This window comes from Patiria miniata, unplaced genomic scaffold (assembly GCF_015706575.1).
Source record: "Patiria miniata isolate m_02_andy unplaced genomic scaffold, ASM1570657v1 HiC_scaffold_22, whole genome shotgun sequence".
Classification (NCBI taxonomy): Eukaryota; Metazoa; Echinodermata; class Asteroidea; order Valvatida; family Asterinidae; genus Patiria; species Patiria miniata.
This window is the reverse complement of record NW_024037061.1, coordinates 6,027,510-6,033,595: the sequence shown is the minus strand read 5'-3', so window position 1 is coordinate 6,033,595 and position 6,086 is coordinate 6,027,510.

The following is a 6,086-nucleotide window of genomic DNA, read 5'->3' as shown; positions in this document are numbered from 1 at the left end:
ACAAATCCAAAGTGCGTTAGAGTCATCCGCTATTTTAATGCGAAATCGACGGGAATGCATCTACATTTGTTGACGTCTCATTATATTTGTGACAGACTAAGTTGACGGACTATCTATTTTGGCATCTCTACATGGAGATGCTCAAGCCTATGGTAAGGGACAAACCTGATTCCTCTCGTTTGCCTCCCTTTCTAATGAGCTTCTATTGGAGCGCGATGGCTCTCACCCAATCTCTGGCTTTATTGATTTTATTAATGCAGGTGGCTTGGCCAGATGGATTGTCAATTTAACGTGGGTTCCGTCACATTTCGACGGGACTATAAGTCTTCACTGTAATTAAAACAAAATAATTCTGCGCTCGTTTTAAAGACACTATCTGCACAGAGGCAAGACTCCAGTCTGGATAAAACTGTCAACGTAACCAGCTCACAAGAGTCTTCATGCGACTGTAATTGCAATATCATTGTGCTCGTTCATTAAAAAAAGATTTCAAATGCGAAATAAAAACGTAAAGCAGCTGAGGTTTTTCACTATGACCGAGTTATTCCTTTAAGTAGCAAGTATCTGGGAGATCGTTACGTCCACTTAAACCACGTTTACGGATGACCGAGATTGCCATTTTAAGCCTAAAGTGACACTTGGTATATTGACTCTGTAAATAACACTGATCCAGCCATGGCGCTGCCTGAGATCCGTGAAGTTTTCTAATTGCAATTATGAGAAGAAAAATTCATCAATTTCAAATAATTCACTGAGTTGGCATAGGAGGAATGGACAGGAACAGATTGTTTTTGTTGTCTTTTTTTTTGGGGGGGGGAGAGATATTCTTAAGAATTGGTTTCTGGAAACCTAAAAAATCAAAGACTTTTAAAACTTAGGGCTGGAATGTATCATTGTATAAGGTTGATACTGTACAATGATTTTGGAAGAGGGTGCTGTGTGGTCCTCTTGTACATATGCAAGCTCACACTGTCAATGAAGATATCGTTATCATGACATGTACTGTCTTGTCTTATTCCGTTAATTTATTCATGCACAGAATCTCTGTTTAAAAAAATTCAGACGTTCCATGCTTGAAATTCTTAAATTACTTGAATAGGCTGCATGTATTCCCAAAGGTGTAACTTTATTCGGGTGAACGGCAATGGAGGCACTACCCTATTTATTATTCAGTGCCTTCACTGTACTGTCGTCGTATTAGTGTGTTCAACACTTCTCCCTGATAATTATACGCGAGTTCATTACTTCGGCCGGCATGATGTGGTCAGTTTGGAACGCCGCATCAGTAGACTGACCAATGGCTAATTCAAAAGTCAACCAACCCCGATAATGCTTGCGCATTGAAATTCGCAGATAAAGCTTAAGTTCGCTGTGAGCTTTGTTCACAGATGTACGGCAGGCATGCACGCACGGTGTGTTTTGCACGGCAGGTATGCCTCCAGCATTACTAATCAGCCGAAATGTACGTCAGATCCAAGTGTACTTTCTTCTTCTTAAGGCGATTAGCAGGTTTGGGGGCACGTTGTTTAATAGCCATGACCCATACAATGTATCCGTCGCAAATACCCAGAGGGTGCACATCAAAGTGCTTGTTGTGCATTTGAAATGTTATCTTTTAATTACCTTACGCAAACGCAGGCAACCTAAAAGATGTTAAATGTTTGTACATGCTTTTAAACTATATTGAGTACATTTTGAACTTGGGATGGGGATACTGATTTCTGACCACCATCAGCTTGGGTCAGTTACTATATTTACAGGATAGGACTGATTTGTATCGCTGGGCCATTATTTCACTGTAATGACCGAAACAATCCGCTCATTCCGATTCTAACGGAACACGGGGTGAAATATGATGCCTCCTATAATGGACACGAAGCTTCATGCATTTGATTTCTCTATTATCGTGTGCAACTATGCGTGTCTAATCATCAATGGTCACCGCGGAGACAGTCACTCCGACCTGCAGGACACGTTACCACTGTTAATGAACCCATTAAAGCCCCGTGGTCGAGTTGGCCATCAAAAAGGCAAGTGCCTATCATTTCAGCCTCGTCCCAAGTGCATTCCAACCTCGTTTCCAGTAGTTAACCATGGATAGGAAACTTTCTTCCTGTAACCTGATTCGATACCACAATTGGCTAGTAAATGGATTTATATCGTGTATTTGGTGTTATTTCCAACGTGCATTACGTGTTTTCACGATCATCGTTATTATAACGTCCACGCCTTCTCAAAAAACTCCTTTCCTTTCCAATTTGCTCATTTAAATATGAAATGTGATACTGCATATTGAGCGGGATAACATTGTAACCGTTTGATTTTAACTTCGAAAACAATCATGTTTTCATAACTGCACGGCGCGACGAATTGATGTTGTTTTTATCCCAGACACCGCATTCAAACACAAACGTTGATGAAACGCACATGCAGGCACCAGACTATTCCTCATTTGCATACGTGTTCAAAAATGTTGCACATATGCAAACAATCCAACTCCAGGGTGAGAGAGCAGGTAATGGTGGGTGCGTACTGCTTGATACCCTGGGGACGAGGCCTTTTGCTTTCAGATAGTCTGGGAGAACGGACTATGATTTTGGTCGCATATCTCAACATCTGTTGGTTTTTAGCCGTTTGACGAATGAAAAACCTTCAGAATACACAGAGTTTTCGAATTTGAAAGCATTAATGAAATGAAATTACATTGTTTATACTTTTCTTTAACAAGACTTGAATACCGATGATACTAATGTCATTATTTCATAATAATTCCAAAACACGTAAAATTGTTCAGATCTCTTGAGCCTATTTTGGACAAAGGATATATTTAATTGCCATCAATTCAGATTTTGTGTTTTTGTATACTGAGGAACAAATCGAGTCTTTTTAGTTGTGTGTTTTTCTAGTGTTAGACAAGAGGTCGATAAGAGTTATTGCAAAATGATACTCTTTTTAAATGTAAATTATCAGAAATGTATAATATTAAAGAAAGAGTCAACTACAGTGAACTTGGCCAGGATGTTCTCTATCCAATGGTATTAATTTCATTACGTCACTGTCACTGATGACTGACCAAATATTCAGTTCATTCCTGATCATTTATATTTAAAAATGGATATCTTTTCTGTCCAGACACCCTGTAGCGAGCACACAGAACCCATTTTCAGGATGTTTAACACGCTCACAGTTTTTACCTTTTTACCCGGGAGTCCTAATTTTTATATTTGAAAATAATATCCCGCATGCATACTCTTTGAAACCAAATCACTGTTTTTAGAAGTTACTCAATATACCAGATCAGCAGCTAAATTTCACATTTCAGAAGGCAAACAAAGTTAGCTCCTTTGAACCAAACTCACCCCGCCAATATAGGTTATAACTTTAGAAGTGATAGGCCTATTATATGGTTTTGGAGAGTACCTTGAGGAAATTCTTATTTCCGTTGGATCATAGGTTAGAATTGTAATAGGCATATCAAGCAGTTAGTTTCATGCTTTAATGGTATTTGCATTAGGCCTATCATGTCTTGGGAACCAGCAGGCCTCAAACGATGCTTTCACCCAATTCCTCCGTGGTGAGATGAGTTGGTCGCTTTGAGAACCAGTTACCATTGCGAGGTAGTCGAATGTTACAACGAGTAACTTAGCCAAGGTGACTTACTATCTGTTGCCATGGCAAAATAGCTTTTAGACCCCGAGTCACGTCAGGGTCCAGAGGGCTTGTGGCCCTGTAGCTTTAGTAAAAAAAAAACGGAAACGAAACATTTAACCCTTTTGAATTCATATCTATGCTACAGTGATTCTATATTATTTTAATCTTTCAAACATCAAAAACACCCTTAGAATGTCAGAAAGCCGAACAAAATGGTAGTCTTCCCGGCTATCCCTCGCCTTACAAACGGCACCGTGTGTGCGTCTTGCCTTAAATGACAGGTGATAAAATTGAATTAATTAGTGATCTGATCGATTGCTTTCTTGTCGAAATATCATTACACCGTAAAAGGCAAATCTTCAAGAATTAAAAGTGATCTCGTCTATCGATTACAGAATACTCCCGCTAAAGGATAGTCTGGCCAAGTTTAAGAGAACGATACGGTATGATAACAAGCTCTGTCAACATATATCGTAAGCTGCGGGCCAACTAATTCGTGTTCTTGCATGAGTCACGTGATTATGCCATGCAATTTCTGCAAGGAATATAGTGATTTGAGTTAAACAAAATATATATGTTTTTGATCCCATTGACCCCATGATGACCATTGACCCAGTCTAGTCATGTGACATGTTGGGGCAATAGACAATGTCAACGTTTGTTACTAACTAACTAACTAACTAACGTACAAACGGAGAGACATGATGATTTGTTGAACTGCTATCCCGCAGCTAACAATATTATGGGAGGTAATAACGTGCACATGAGAATCAGGGGAAAGCACTGTACAATTATGTGACAATACGTAGGCTTGGGTTCAACGTTATGAAGGCCTAGTGACACTGCAGGTTGAACCCATCGAACGTGCCCTAATCCCCAATCCAATAGGGAATGTCATCAGTCAATGACGTCTTGGTTCCCCTCATCAACACTGCAAAAACGTTTCACAAAATAGTCGACTCACGGCGCCTTTCAGAATTGTGAATTATTTGACTATAGGTTTTCCCGGACAATTTCGGAAAATGTGTACACGAATTTGTAAAAGAAGCATTTGTTTTCGTGCGAAATAGAATGAACGTTCCAAATCTCTGTTTCTATTTAACAAATGATAATTCTTTTTCCGTGAAAGTGCATTCAGTCGTAAAAAATCAGCGTACGACTTCCCGAATGTGCACTGCATTTAGTGTATTGACATTTCATTTTAGCGCGAAATCGGAGGCACATCCGCAATCCTGTTTTCCTTTTAATTTATCATCAATCTTTTTCGCTAAATGTGCAGCCGATTTCCCTCGCAGTGTTATTTAACGTATGCCTGGTCAAGCATTGGAATTCAATTATGTGTTAAAGTAACAGTTGAGGAATGGTTGATTGAATGATTGAATTTTTGAATATTCAAAAAGTCCCCATGCAGATCCCATGTAACATGACACGTGATGTGTCCCTTTACCGTCTCAATAATATGGCTACAAGATTATTTTGAGTGATTTCATATTGGTCATATTAAATATCATTTTCACATTTCATTTGCCTACATTTCACATAGGCGTGTATATAAGAACACACACATTAATGATCAATAAGGCATACATTGATTAATTAATGGATCATTAACTAATGAATCAAAGTTGTATCATGATTTGTATAGGCCTGAATAATTTATTTAAATTGAATGCCGAAAATGCGAATTTAAATTGTAACAAATGAAAAAGAATGTTCAATTCAGCCTGTGTCACAATAGACAATCGATTTTCTGCGAATTGGATTGCACATTCGTAATAATCGGCAACGCATACGCCAAACCGAAAACCTAATCACGTATTTGTAATCCCTTAAATGAAACGTTATGCACATTCGTTCATTTGATTGATGCAAAATGACATCGAATGCTAGTTATTGCGAAAATGAAACCAGGATGTACGTCGTTCTCAAACTCGGCGCCAAATTGAATTTATGTTTTACAAATTCAAACGCACATTTTCCGAAATTGTCCGGGAAAACCTATATTAGGAGAAAACAAAACAAATTCAATCTTCTGCTTTCATTCGATCAGCCGTAGCTGAGTGATAATATAATATAATATTATACCATATCATGTTTTCATTATTTAGTTTTGTAAGGTTGGCTTTGTAATATAAAATTTGGATCCACAAACTTACTGTTTGATTTCGAATTTTTCGAATACTTATTGCACAGATGAGCAATAGGCCTACAGAGCATACGCTCGTATATATTGTTCGACTAGTTCAGCACACAAGCAGTTCAAGTGCTGCACTCAGTCAACGTCATTTTGACAATCAAATGTTTCAGTTCTCCATCGTCACTACGTTATTATAATTATTAGTAAGATAAGCCCTCTGATGGAGCCAGAAATGACACCGCCTACAATGCGTCACGTGACCTTTGCACAGTTCGTATTAGGCTGTACTGCACTGGTG